Source organism: Pseudophryne corroboree, unplaced genomic scaffold, assembly GCF_028390025.1.
Source record: "Pseudophryne corroboree isolate aPseCor3 unplaced genomic scaffold, aPseCor3.hap2 scaffold_1671, whole genome shotgun sequence".
NCBI lineage: Eukaryota > Metazoa > Chordata > Amphibia > Anura > Myobatrachidae > Pseudophryne > Pseudophryne corroboree.
The window spans coordinates 19,424-34,326 of NW_026968307.1; the positions used below are offsets into that span (position 1 = coordinate 19,424).

A 14,903-nucleotide genomic window follows, 5' to 3' on the forward strand; every position below is an offset into this window, starting at 1 on the left:
TATCATATTTAATGTCATATTTTAGCTTCTGTGGTCATTTTTTACAAGCTAAACACTGCAAGACTGTTTTACAGTTGAAGCAAGGATAAAATATCAACTCTAGTGATGAGACACTTGCTGTAATGACTTCCAACTCAGACGGGACTTAAACCAACAACCACTGGCTTAGGAGAACAGTGCCTTATCCATTATGCCAGTGGTGCTTACTGATGTCCTTATTTAAGACTGATAGGTTTTTAATAGTCAATTATTTATTTTTGAAAAAAAGTGAAGCTGTTTACTGTGTTCTTTGCATTACCAAGTCCAGCAAGAAATGTGCTGGTACTATCCAGAGCTGTCAGTATGGATTATCATGCTTTATTGCAGAAAATCAATTTGATGCAACTGCTTTACCAACAGTATGTTAATCTTTTCCATTGCTGTTTTGTTGGCTGACTGAAGGAAGATATGCAGTGCATTTGAACCAAAGCAGATGTGTGCTGACAACTTAAATGCACAATCATGTTTGTGTTTTTTCTTTCTTTCTTCCGTCCTTTGTAATATCATATTAAATATTAAGGTAGCAGTTTATAATCAATGACTAATGACAAGAAATGGAAAAAAACAGTATACAGAGATGCTCCATGTGAGGCTTGAACTCACTACCTCGGCATTGCTCAACAGATAATGTCTTATAAGTACCGCGCGCTGACAAATTGCGCCACTGGAGCACTTTGCAGCATTAATTGGTTATGCTAGATGTGGATTTTATTCAATACAATCAGTACATTCATAAGAATTGAAAAAGAAAATCATTTTTGGTGATGAATGATGAGCAACAAAGGAACATGCATGCCAGATGGCACTTGAATAAGCTGTCCACGGTGATAGAAAAGGTTTAAAAAACAACAACAACAATGTTATCATAATTAATGTCATATTTTAGCATCTGTGGTCATTTTTTACAAGCTAAACACTGCAAGACTGTTTTACAGTTGAAGCAAGGATAAAATATCAACTCTAGTGATGAGACACTTGCTGTAATGACTTCCAACTCAGACGGGACTTAAACCCACAACCACTGGCTTAGGAGAACAGTGCCTTATCCATTATGCCAGTGGTGCTTACTGATGTCCTTATTTAAAAATAATAGGTTTTTAATAGTCAATTTTTTATTTTTGAAAAAAAGTGAAGTTGTTTACTGTGTTCTTTGCATTACCAAGTCCAGCAAGAAATGTGCTGGTACTATCCAGAGCTGTCAGTATGGATTATCATGCTATATTGCAGAAAATCAATTTGATGCAACTGCTTTACCAACAGTATGTTAATCTTTTCCATTGCTGTTTTGTTGGCTGACTGAAGGAAGATATGCAGTGCATTTGAACCAAAGCAGATGTGTGCTGACAACTTAAATGCACAATCATGTTTGTGTTTTTTCTTTCTTTCTTCCATCCTTTGTAATATCATATTAAATATTAAGGTAGCAGTTTATAATCAATGACTAATGACAAGAAATGGAAAAAAACAGTATACAAAGATGCTCTATGTGAGGCTTGAACTCACAACCTCGGCATTGCTCAACAGATACTGTCTTATAAGTACCGCGCGCTGACCAATTGCGCCACTGGAGCACTTTGCAGCATTAATTGGTTATGCTAGATGTGGATTTTATTCAATACAATCAGTACATTCATAAGAATTGAAAAAGAAAATCATTTTTGGTGATGAATGATGAGCAACAAAGGAACATGCATGCCAGATGGTACTTGAATAAGCTGTCCACGGTGATAGAAAAGGTTTAAAAAACAACAACAACAATGTTATCATAATTAATGTCATATTTTAGCATCTGTGGTCATTTTTTACAAGCTAAACACTGCAAGACTGTTTTACAGTTGAAGCAAGGATAAAATATCAACTCTAGTGATGAGACACTTGCTGTAATGACTTCCAACTCAGACGGGACTTAAACCCACAACCACTGGCTTAGGAGAACAGTGCCTTATCTATTATGCCAGTGGTGCTTACTGATGTCCTTATTTAAGACTGATAGGTTTTAATAGTCAATTTTTTATTTTTGAAAAAAAGTGAAGTTGTTTACTGTGTTCTTTGCATTACCAAGTCCAGCAAGAAATGTGCTGGTACTATCCAGAGCTGTCAGTATGGATTATCATGCTATATTGCAGAAAATCAATTTGATGCAACTGCTTTACCAACAGTATGTTAATCTTTTCCATTGCTGTTTTGTTGGCTGACTGAAGGAAGATATGCAGTGCATTTGAACCAAAGCAGATGTGTGCTGACAACTTAAATGCACAATCATGTTTGTGTTTTTTCTTTCTTTCTTCCATCCTTTGTAATATCATATTAAATATTAAGGTAGCAGTTTATAATCAATGACTATTGACATAAGAAAAGGAAAAAAAACAGTATACAAAGATGCTCCAGGTGAGGCTTGAACTCACAACCTTGGCATTGCTCAACAGATACTGTCTTATAAGTTTCGCGCGCTGACCAATTGCGCCACTGGAGCACTTTGCAGCATTGATTGGTTATGCTAGATGAGGATTTTATTCAATACAATCAGTACATTCATAAGAATTGAAAAAGAAAATCATTTTTGGTGATGAATGATGAGCAACAAAGGAACATGCATGCCAGATGGCACTTGAATAAGCTGTCCACGGTGATAGAAAAGGTTTAAAAATCAACAACAACAATGTTATCATAATTAATGTCATATTTTAGCTTCTGTGGTCATTTTTTACAAGCTAAACACTGCAAGACTGTTTTACAGTTGAAGCAAGGATAAAATATCAACTCTAGTGATGAGACACTTGCTGTAATGACTTCCTGCTCAGACGGGACTTAAACCCACAACCACTGGCTTAGGAGAACAGTGCCTTATCCATTATGCCAGTGGTGCTTACTGATGTCCTTATTTAAGACTGATAGGTTTTTAATAGTCAATTATTTATTTTTGAAAAAAAGTGAAGCTGTTTACTGTGTTCTTTGCATTACCAAGTCCAGCAAGAAATGTGCTGTTACTATCCAGAGCTGTCAGTATGAATTATCATGCTATATTGCAGAAAATCAATTTGATGCAACTGCTTTACCAACAGTATGTTAATCTTTTCCATTGCTGTTTTGTTGGCTGACTGAAGGAAGATATGCAGTGCATTTGAACCAAAGCAGATGTGTGCTGACAACTTAAATGCACAATCATGTTTGTGTTTTTTCTTTCTTTCTTCCATCCTTTGTAATATCATATTAAATATTAAGGTAGCAGTTTATAATCAATGACTAATGACAAGAAATGGAAAAAAACAGTATACAAAGATGCTCCATGTGAGGCTTGAACTCACAACCTCGGCATTGCTCAACAGATACTGTCTTAAAAGTACCGCGCGCTGACCAATTGCGCCACTGGAGCACTTTGCAGCATTAATTGGTTATGCTTGATGTGGATTTTATTCAATACAATCAGTACATTCATAAGAATTGAAAAAGAAAATCATTTTTGGTGATGAATGATGAGCAACAAAGGAACATGCATGCCAGATGGTACTTGAATAAGCTGTCCACGGTGATAGAAAAGGTTTAAAAAACAACAACAACAATGTTATCATAATTAATGTCATATTTTAGCATCTGTGGTCATTTTTTACAAGCTAAACACTGCAAGACTGTTTTACAGTTGAAGCAAGTATAAAATATCAACTCTAGTGATGAGACACTTGCTGTAATGACTTCCAGCTCAGACGGGACTTAAACCCACAACCACTGGCTTAGGAGAACAGTGCCTTATCCATTATGCCAGTGGTGCTTACTGATGTCCTTATTTAAGACTGATAGGTTTTTAATAGTCAATTATTTATTTTTGAGGAAAAAGTGAAGCTGTTTACTGTGTTCTTTGCATTACCAAGTCCAGCAAGAAATGTGCTGGTACTATCCAGAGCTGTCAGTATGGATTATCATGCTATATTGCAGAAAATCAATTTGATGCAACTGCTTTACCAACAGTATGTTAATCTTTTCCATTGCTGTTTTGTTGGCTGACTGAAGGAAGATATGCAGTGCATTTGAACCAAAGCAGATGTGTGCTGACAACTTAAATGCACAATCATGTTTGTGTGCTTTCTTTCTTTCTTTCTTCCATCCTTTGTAATATCATATTAAATATTAAGGTAGCAGTTTATAATCAATGACTAATGACATAAGAAAAGGAAAAAAAAACAGTATACAAAGATGCTCCAGGTGAGGCTTGAACTCACAACCTCGGAATTGCTCAACAGATACTGTTTTATAAGTACTGCGCGCTGACCAATTGCGCCACTGGAGCACTTTGCAGCATTAATTGGTTATGCTAGATGTGGATTTTATTCAATACAATCAGTACAGTCATAAGAATTGAAAAAGAAAATCATTTTTGGTGATGAATGATGAGCAACAAAGGAACATGCATGCCAGATGGCACTTGAATAAGCTGTCCACGGTGATAGAAATGGTTTAAAAAACAACAACAACAATGTTATCATAATTAATGTCATATTTTAGCTTCTGTGGTCTTTTTTTACAAGCTAAACACTGCAAGACTGTTTTACAGTTGAAGCAAGGATAAAATATCAACTCTAGTGATGAGACACTTGCTGTAATGACTTCCAACTCAGACGGGACTTAAACCCACAACCACTGGCTTAGGAGAACAGTGCTTTATCCATTATGCCAGTTGTGCTTACTGATGTCCTTATTTAAGACTGATAGGTTTTTAATAGTCAATTATTTATTTCTGAGAAAAAGTGAAGCTGTTTACTGTGTTCTTTGCATTACCAAGTCCAGCAAGAAATGTGCTGGTACTATCCAGAGCTGTCAGTATGGATTATCATGCTATATTGCAGAAAATCAATTTGATGCAACTGCTTTACCAACAGTATGTTAATCTTTTCCATTGCTGTTTTGTTGGCTGACTGAAGGAAGATATGCAGTGCATTTGAACCAAAGCAGATGTGTGCTGACAACTTAAATGCACAATCATGTTTGTGTTTGTTTTTTCTTTCTTTCTTCCATCCTTTGTAATATCATATTAAATATTAAGGTAGCAGTTTATAATCAATGACTAATGACATAAGAAAAGGAAAAAAAACAGTAAACAAAGATGTTCCAGATGAGGCTTGAACTCACAACCACGGCATTGCTCAACAGATACTGTCTTAAAAGTTTTGCGCGCTGACCAACTGCGCCACTGGAGCACTTTGCAGCGTTGATTGGTTATGCTAGATGTGGATTTTATTCAATACAATCAGTACATTCATAAGAATTGAAAAAGAAAATCATTTTTGGTGATGAATGATGAGCAACAAAGGAACATGCATGCCAGATGGCACTTGAATAAGCTGTCCACGGTGATAGAAAAGGTTTAAAAAACAACAACAACAATGTTATCATAATTAATGTCATATTTTAGCTTCTGTGGTCATTTTTTACAAGCTAAACACTGCAAGACTGTTTTACAGTTGAAGCAAGGATAATATATCAACTCTAGTGATGAGACACTTGCTGTAATGACTTCCAACTCAGACGGGACTTAAACCCACAACCACTGGCTTAGGAGAACAGTGCCTTATCCATTATGCCAGTGGTGCTTACTGATGTCCTTATTTAAGACTGATAGGTTTTTAATAGTCAATTATTTATTTTTGAAAAAAAGTGAAGCTGTTTACTGTGTTCTTTGCATTACCAAGTCCAGCAAGAAATGTGCTGTTACTATCCAGAGCTGTCAGTATGAATTATCATGCTATATTGCAGAAAATCAATTTGATGCAACTGCTTTACCAACAGTATGTTAATCTTTTCCATTGCTGTTTTGTTGGCTGACTGAAGGAAGATATGCAGTGCATTTGAACCAAAGCAGATGTGTGCTGACAACTTAAATGCACAATCATGTTTGTGTTTTTTCTTTCTTTCTTCCATCCTTTGTAATATCAAAATAAATATTAAGGTAGCAGTTTATAATCAATGACTAATGACATAAGAAAAGGAAAAAAATACAATATGCTCCAGGTGAGGCTTGAACTCACAACCTCGGCATTGCTCAACAGATTCTGTCTTATAAGAACCGTGCGCTGACCAATTGCGCCACTGGAGCACTTTGCAGCATTAGTTGGTTATGCTAGATGTGGATTTTATTCAATACAATCAGTACAGTCATAAGAATTGAAAAAGAAAATCATTTTTGGTGATAAATGATGAGCAACAAAGGAACATGCATGCCAGATGGCACTTGAATAAGCTGTCCACGGTGATAGAAAAGGTTTAAAAAACAACAACAACAATGTTATCATAATTAATGTCATATTTTAGCTTCTGTGGTCATTTTTTACAAGCTAAACACTGCAAGACTGTTTTACAGTTGAAGCAAGGATAAAATATCAACTCTAGTGATGAAACACTTGCTGTAATGACTTCCAACTCAGACGGGACTTAAACCCACAACCACTGGCTTAGGAGAACAGTGCCTTACCCATTATGCCAGTGGTGCTTACTGATGTTCTTATTTATGACTGATAGGTTTTTAATAGTCAATTATTTATTTTTGAGGAAAAAGTGAAGCTGTTTACTGTGTTCTTTGCATTACCAAGTCCAGCAAGAAATGTGCTGGTACTATCCAGAGCTGTCAGTATGGATTATCATGCTATATTGCAGAAAATCAATTTTATGCAACTGCTTTACCAACAGTATGTTAATCTTTTCCATTGCTGTTTTGTTGGCTGACTGAATGAAGATATGCAGTGCATTTGAACCAAAGCAGATGTGTGCTGACAACTTAAATGCACAATCATGTTTGTGTTTTTTCTTTCTTTCTTTCATCCTTTGTAATATCATATTAAATATTAAGGTAGCAGTTTATAATCAATGACTAATGACATAAGAAAAGGAAAAAAAACAGTATACAAAGAAGCTCCAGGTGTGGCTTGAACTCACAACCTCGGCATCACTCAAGAGATACTGTCTTATAAGAACCGCGCGCTGACCAATTGCGCCACTGGAGCACTTTGCAGCATTAATTGGTTATGCTAGATGTGGATTTTATTCAATACAATCAGTACAGTCATAAGAATTGAAAAAGAAAAACATTTTTGGTGATAAATGATGAGCAACAAAGGAACATGCATGCCAGATGGCACTTGAATAAGCTGTCCACGGTGATAGAAAAGGTTTAAAAAACAACAACAACAATGTTATCATAATTAATGTCATATTTTAGCTTCTGTGGTCATTTTTTACAAGCTAATCACTGCAAGACTGTTTTACAGTTGAAGCAAGGATAAAATATCAACTCTAGTGATGAGACACTTGCTGTAATGACTTCCACCCCATATGGGACTTGGACCCCGTGGCTTAGGAGGGCAGTGACTTATCCATTATACCAGTGGTGCTTACTGATGTTCTTATTTAAGACTGTTATTTTTTTAATAGTCAATTATTTATTTTTGATGAAAAAGTGAAGCTGTTTACTGTGTTCTTTGCATTACCAAGTCCAGCAAGAAATGTGCGGGTACTATCCAGAGCTGTCAGTATGGATTATCATGCTATATTGCAGAAAATCAATTTGATGCAACTGCTTTACCAACAGTATGTTAATCTTTTCCATTGCTGTTTTTTTAGCTGACTGAAGGAAGATATGCAGTGCATTTGAACCAAAGCAGATGTGTGCTGACAACTTAAATGCACAATCATGTTTATGTTTTTTCTTTCTTTCTTCCATCCTTTGTAATATCATATTAAATATTAAGGTAGCAGTTTATAATCAATAACTAATGACATAAGAAAAGGAAAAAAAACAGTATACAAAGACGCTCCAGGTGAGGCTTGAACTCACAACCTCGGCATTGCTCAACAGATACTGTCTTATAAGTACCGCGCGCTGACCAATTGCGCCACTGGAGCACTTTACAGCATTAATTGGTTATGCTAGATGTGGATTTTATTCAATACAATCAGTACAGTCATAAGAATTGAAAAAGAAAATCATTTTTGGTGATAAATGATGAGCAACAAAGGAACATGCATGCCAGATGGCACTTGAATAAGCTGTCCACGGTGATAGAAAAGGTTTAAAAAACAACAACAACAATGTTATCATAATTAATGTCATATTTTAGCTTCTGTGGTCATTTTTTACAAGCTAAACACTGCAAGACTGTTTTACAGTTGAAGCAAGGATAAAATATCAACTCTAGTGATGAAACACTAGCTGTAATGACTTCCAACTCAGACGGGACTTAAACCCACAACCACTGGCTTAGGAGAACAGTGCCTTACCCATTATGCCAGTGGTGCTTACTGATGTTCTTATTTAAGACTGTTAGGTTTTTAATAGTCAATTATTTATTTTTGAGGAAAAAGTGAAGCTGTTTACTGTGTTCTTTGCATTACCAAGTCCAGCAAGAAATGTGCTGGTACTATCCAGAGCTGTCAGTATGGATTATCATGCTATATTGCAGAAAATCAATTTTATGCAACTGCTTTACCAACAGTATGTTAATCTTTTCCATTGCTGTTTTGTTGGCTGACTGAAGGAAGATATGCAGTGCATTTGAACCAAAGCAGATGTGTGCTGACAACTTAAATGCACAATCATGTTTGTGTTTTTTCTTTCTTTCTTTCATCCTTTGTAATATCATATTAAATATTAAGGTAGCAGTTTATAATCAATGACTAATGACATAAGAAAAGGAAAAAAAACAGTATACAAAGAAGCTCCAGGTGTGGCTTGAACTCACAACCTCGGCATCGCTCAACAGATACTGTCTTATAAGTACCGCGCGCTGACCAATTGCGCCACTGGAGCACTTTGCAGCATTAATTGGTTATGCTAGATGTGGATTTTATTCAATACAATCAGTACAGTCATAAGAATTGAAAAAGAAAAACATTTTTGGTGATAAATGATGAGCAACAAAGGAACATGCATGCCAGATGGCACTTGAATAAGCTGTCCACGGTGATAGAAAAGGTTTAAAAAACAACAACAACAATGTTATCATAATTAATGTCATATTTTAGCTTCTGTGGTCATTTTTTACAAGCTAAACACTGCAAGACTGTTTTACAGTTGAAGCAAGGATAAAATATCAACTCTAGTGATGAAACACTAGCTGTAATGACTTCCAACTCAGACGGGACTTAAACCCACAACCACTGGCTTAGGAGAACAGTGCCTTACCCATTATGCCAGTGGTGCTTACTGATGTTCTTATTTAAGACTGTTAGGTTTTTAATAGTCAATTATTTATTTTTGAGGAAAAAGTGAAGCTGTTTACTGTGTTCTTTGCATTACCAAGTCCAGCAAGAAATGTGCTGGTACTATCCAGAGCTGTCAGTATGGATTATCATGCTATATTGCAGAAAATCAATTTTATGCAACTGCTTTACCAACAGTATGTTAATCTTTTCCATTGCTGTTTTGTTGGCTGACTGAAGGAAGATATGCAGTGCATTTGAACCAAAGCAGATGTGTGCTGACAACTTAAATGCACAATCATGTTTGTGTTTTTTCTTTCTTTCTTTCATCCTTTGTAATATCATATTAAATATTAAGGTAGCAGTTTATAATCAATGACTAATGACATAAGAAAAGGAAAAAAAACAGTATACAAAGAAGCTCCAGGTGTGGCTTGAACTCACAACCTCGGCATCGCTCAACAGATACTGTCTTATAAGTACCGCGCGCTGACCAATTGCGCCACTGGAGCACTTTGCAGCATTAATTGGTTATGCTAGATGTGGATTTTATTCAATACAATCAGTACAGTCATAAGAATTGAAAAAGAAAAACATTTTTGGTGATAAATGATGAGCAACAAAGGAACATGCATGCCAGATGGCACTTGAATAAGCTGTCCACGGTGATAGAAAAGGTTTAAAAAACAACAACAACAATGTTATCATAATTAATGTCATATTTTAGCTTCTGTGGTCATTTTTTACAAGCTAAACACTGCAAGACTGTTTTACAGTTGAAGCAAGGATAAAATATCAACTCTAGTGATGAGACACTTGCTGTAATGACTTCCACCCCATATGGGACTTGGACCCCCTGGCTTAGGAGGGCAGTGACTTATCCATTATGCCAGTGGTGCTTACTGATGTTCTTATTTAAGACTGTTAGGTTTTTAATAGTCAATTATTTATTTTTGAGGAAAAAGTGAAGCTGTTTACTGTGTTCTTTGCATTACCAAGTCCAACAAGAAATGTGCTGGTACTATCCAGAGCTTTCAGTATGGATTATCATGCTATATTGCAGAAAATCAATTTGATGCAACTGCTTTACCAACAGTATGTTAATCTTTTCCATTGCTGTTTTGTTGGCTGACTGAAGGAAGATATGCAGTGCATTTGAACCAAAGCAGATGTGTGCTGACAACTTAAATGCACAATCATGTTTGTGTTTTTTCTTTCTTTCTTCCATCCTTTGTAATATCATATTAAATATTAAGGTAGCAGTTTATAATCAATGACTAATGACATAAGAAAAGGAAAAAAAAACAGTATACAAAAATGCTCCATGTGAGGCTTGAACTCACAACCTCGGCATTGCTCAACAGATACTGTCTTATAAGTACCGTGCGCTGACTAATTGCGCCACTGGAGTGCTTTTCAGCATTAATTGGTTATGCTAGATGTGGATTTTATTCAATACAATCAGTACAGTCATAAGAATTGAAAAAGAAAATCATTTTTGGTGATAAATGATGAGCAACAAAGGAACATGCATGCCAGATGGCACTTGAATAAGCTGTCCACGGTGATAGAAAAGGTTTAAAAAACAACAACAACAATGTTATCTTAATTAATGTCATATTTTAGCTTCTGTGGTCATTTTTTACAAGCTAAACACTGCAAGACTGTTTTACAGTTGAAGCAAGGATAAAATATCAACTCTAGTGATGAGACACTTGCTGTAATGACTTCCAGCTCAGACGGGACTTAAACCCACAACCACTGGCTTAGGAGAACAGTGCCTTATCCATTATGCCAGTGGTGCTTACTGATGTCCTTATTTAAGACTGATAGGTTTTTAATAGTCAATTATTTATTTTTGAGGAAAAAGTGAAGCTGTTTACTGTGTTCTTTGCATTACCAAGTCCAGCAAGAAATGTGCTGGTACTATCCAGAGCTGTCAGTATGGATTATCATGCTATATTGCAGAAAATCAATTTGATGCAACTGCTTTACCAACAGTATGTTAATCTTTTCCATTGCTGTTTTGTTGGCTGACTGAAGGAAGATATGCAGTGCATTTGAACCAAAGCAGATGTGTGCTGACAACTTAAATGCACAATCATGTTTGTGTGCTTTCTTTCTTTCTTCCATCCTTTGTAATATCATATTAAATATTAAGGTAGCAGTTTATAATCAATGACTAATGACATAAGAAAAGGAAAAAAAAACAGTATACAAAGATGCTCCAGGTGAGGCTTGAACTCACAACCTCGGAATTGCTCAACAGATACTGTCTTATAAGAACTGCGCGCTGACCAATTGCGCCACTGGAGCACTTTGCAGCGTTAATTGGTTATGCTAGATGTGGATTTTATTCAATACAATCAGTACAGTCATAAGAATTGAAAAAGAAAATCATTTTTGGTGATGAATGATGAGCAACAAAGGAACATGCATGCCAGATGGCACTTGAATAAGCTGTCCACGGTGATAGAAAAGGTTTAAAAAACAACAACAACAACAATGTTATCATAATTAATGTCATATTTTAGCTTCTGTGGTCTTTTTTTACAAGCTAAACACTGCAAGACTGTTTTACAGTTGAAGCAAGGATAAAATATCAACTCTAGTGATGAGACACTTGCTGTAATGACTTCCAACTCAGACGGGACTTAAACCCACAACCACTGGCTTAGGAGAACAGTGCCTTATCCATTATGCCAGTTGTGCTTACTGATGTCCTTATTTAAGACTGATAGGTTTTTAATAGTCAATTATTTATTTATTTTTAAAAAGAGAAGCTGTTTACTGTGTTCTTTGCATTACCAAGTCCAGCAAGAAATGTGCTGGTACTATCCAGAGCTGTCAGTATGGATTATCATGCTATATTGCAGAAAATCAATTTGATGCAACTGCTTTACCAACAGTATGTTAATCTTTTCCATTGCTGTTTTGTTGGCTGACTGAAGGAAGATATGCAGTGCATTTGAACCAAAGCAGATGTGTGCTGACAACTTAAATGCACAATCATGTTTGTGTGCTTTCTTTCTTTCTTTCATCCTTTGTAATATCATATTAAATATTAAGGTAGCAGTTTATAATCAATGACTAATGACATAAGAAAAGGAAAAAAAACAGTATACAAAGAAGCTCCATGTGTGGCTTGAACTCACAACCTCGGCATCGCTCAACAGATACTATCTTATAAGTACCGCGCGCTGACCAATTGCGCCACTGGAGCACTTTGCAGCATTAATTGGTTATGCTAGATGTGGATTTTATTCAATACAATCAGTACAGTCATAAGAATTGAAAAAGAAAAACATTTTTGGTGATAAATGATGAGCAACAAAGGTACATGCATGCCAGATGGCACTTGAATAAGCTGTCCACGGTGATAGAAAAGGTTTAAAAAACAACAACAACAATGTTATCATAATTAATGTCATATTTTAGCTTCTGTGGTCATTTTTTACAAGCTAAACACTGCAAGACTGTTTTACAGTTGAAGCAAGGATAAAATATCAACTCTAGTGATGAGACACTTGCTGTAATGACTTCCACCCCATATGGGACTTGGACCCCCTGGCTTAGGAGGGCAGTGACTTATCCATTATGCCAGTGGTGCTTACTGATGTTCTTATTTAAGAGTGTTAGGTTTTTAATAGTCAATTATTTATTTTTGAGGAAAAAGTGAAGCTGTTTACTGTGTTCTTTGCATTACCAAGTCCAACAAGAAATGTGCTGGTACTATCCAGAGCTTTCAGTATGGATTATCATGCTATATTGCAGAAAATCAATTTGATGCAACTGCTTTACCAACAGTATGTTAATCTTTTCCATTGCTGTTTTGTTGGCTGACTGAAGGAAGATATGCAGTGCATTTGAACCAAAGCAGATGTGTGCTGACAACTTAAATGCACAATCATGTTTGTGTTTTTTCTTTCTTACTTCCATCCTTTGTAATATCAAAATAAATATTAAGGTAGCAGTTTATAATCAATGACTAATGACATAAGAAAAGGAAAAAAAAACAGTATACAAAGATGCTCCAGGTGAGGCTTGAACTCACAACCTCTTCATTGCTCAACAGATACTGTCTTATAAGTACCGCGTGCTGACCAATTGCGCCACTGGAGCACTTTGCAGCATTAACTGGTTATGCTAGATGTGGATTTTATTCAATACAATCAGTACAGTCATAAGAATTGAAAAAGAAAATCATTTTTGGTGATAAATGATGAGCAACAAAGGAACATGCATGCCAGATGGCACTTGAATAAGCTGTCCACGGTGATAGAAAAGGTTTAAAAAACAGCAACAACAATGTTATCATAATTAATGTCATATTTTAGCTTCTGTGGTCATTTTTTACAAGCTAAACACTGCAAGACTGTTTTACAGTTGAAGCAAGGATAAAATATCAACTCTAGTGATGAGACACTTGCTGTAATGACTTCCAGCTCAGACGGGACTTAAACCCACAACCACTGGCTTAGGAGAACAGTGCCTTATCCATTATGCCAGTGGTGCTTACTGATGTCCTTATTTAAGACTGATAGGTTTTTAATAGTCAATTATTTATTTTTGAGGAAAAAGTGAAGCTGTTTACTGTGTTCTTTGCATTACCAAGTCCAGCAAGAAATGTGCTGGTACTATCCAGAGCTGTCAGTATGGATTATCATGCTATATTGCAGAAAATCAATTTGATGCAACTGCTTTACCAACAGTATGTTAATCTTTTCCATTGCTGTTTTGTTGGCTGACTGCAGGATGATATGCAGTGCATTTGAACCAAAGCAGATGTGTGCTGACAACTTAAATGCACAATTATGTTTGTGTGCTTTCTTTCTTTCTTCCATCCTTTGTAATATCATATTAAATATTAAGGTAGCAGTTTATAATCAATGACTAATGACATAAGAAAAGGAAAAAAAACAGTGTACAAAGATGCTCCAGGTGAGGCTTGAACTCACAACCTCGGAATTGCTCAACAGATACTGTCTTATAATTACTGCGCGCTGACCAATTGCGCCACTGGAGCACTTTGCAGCAATAATTGGTTATGCTAGATGTGGATTTTATTCAATACAATCAGTACAGTCATAAGAATTGAAAAAGAAAATAATTTTTGGTGATGAATGATGAGCAACAAAGGAACATGCATGCCAGATGGCACTTGAATATGCTGTCCACGGTGATAGAAAAGGTTTAAAAAACAACAACAACAATGTTATCATAATTAATGTCATATTTTAGTTTCTGTGGTCATTTTTTACAAGCTAAACACTGCAAGACTGTTTTACAGTTGAAGCAAGGATAAAATATCAACTCTAGTGATGAGACACTTGCTGTAATGACTTCCAACTCAGACGGGACTTAAACCCACAACCACTGGCTTAGGAGAACAGTGCCTTATCCATTATGCCAGTGGTGCTTACTGATGTCCTTATTTAAGACTGATAGGTTTTTAATAGTCAATTATTTATTTCTGTGAAAAAGTGAAGCTGTTTACTGTGTTCTTTGCATTACCAAGTCCAGCAAGAAATGTGCTGGTACTATCCAGAGCTGTCAGTATGGATTATCATGCTATATTGCAGAAAATCAATTTGATGCAACTGCTTTACCAACAGTATGTTAATCTTTTCCATTGCTGTTTTGTTGGCTGACTGAAGGAAGATATGCAGTGCATTTGAACC

The 14,903-nt window shown here is 35.9% G+C and overlaps 2 non-coding genes across 2 annotated transcripts; both read right to left on the reverse strand.

The window, feature by feature from the left end:
- Window positions 1-6,031: 6,031 nt before the first annotated feature.
- On the reverse strand, window positions 6,032-6,124 carry TRNAI-UAU (transfer RNA isoleucine (anticodon UAU)). Its single transcript is given in 2 exon segments — window positions 6,032-6,067; window positions 6,087-6,124. It is a non-coding gene; the product is annotated as a tRNA-Ile (tRNA).
- Window positions 6,125-7,833: 1,709 nt separating this feature from the next.
- On the reverse strand, window positions 7,834-7,926 carry TRNAI-UAU (transfer RNA isoleucine (anticodon UAU)). Its single transcript is given in 2 exon segments — window positions 7,834-7,869; window positions 7,889-7,926. It is a non-coding gene; the product is annotated as a tRNA-Ile (tRNA).
- Window positions 7,927-14,903: the final 6,977 nt, after the last annotated feature.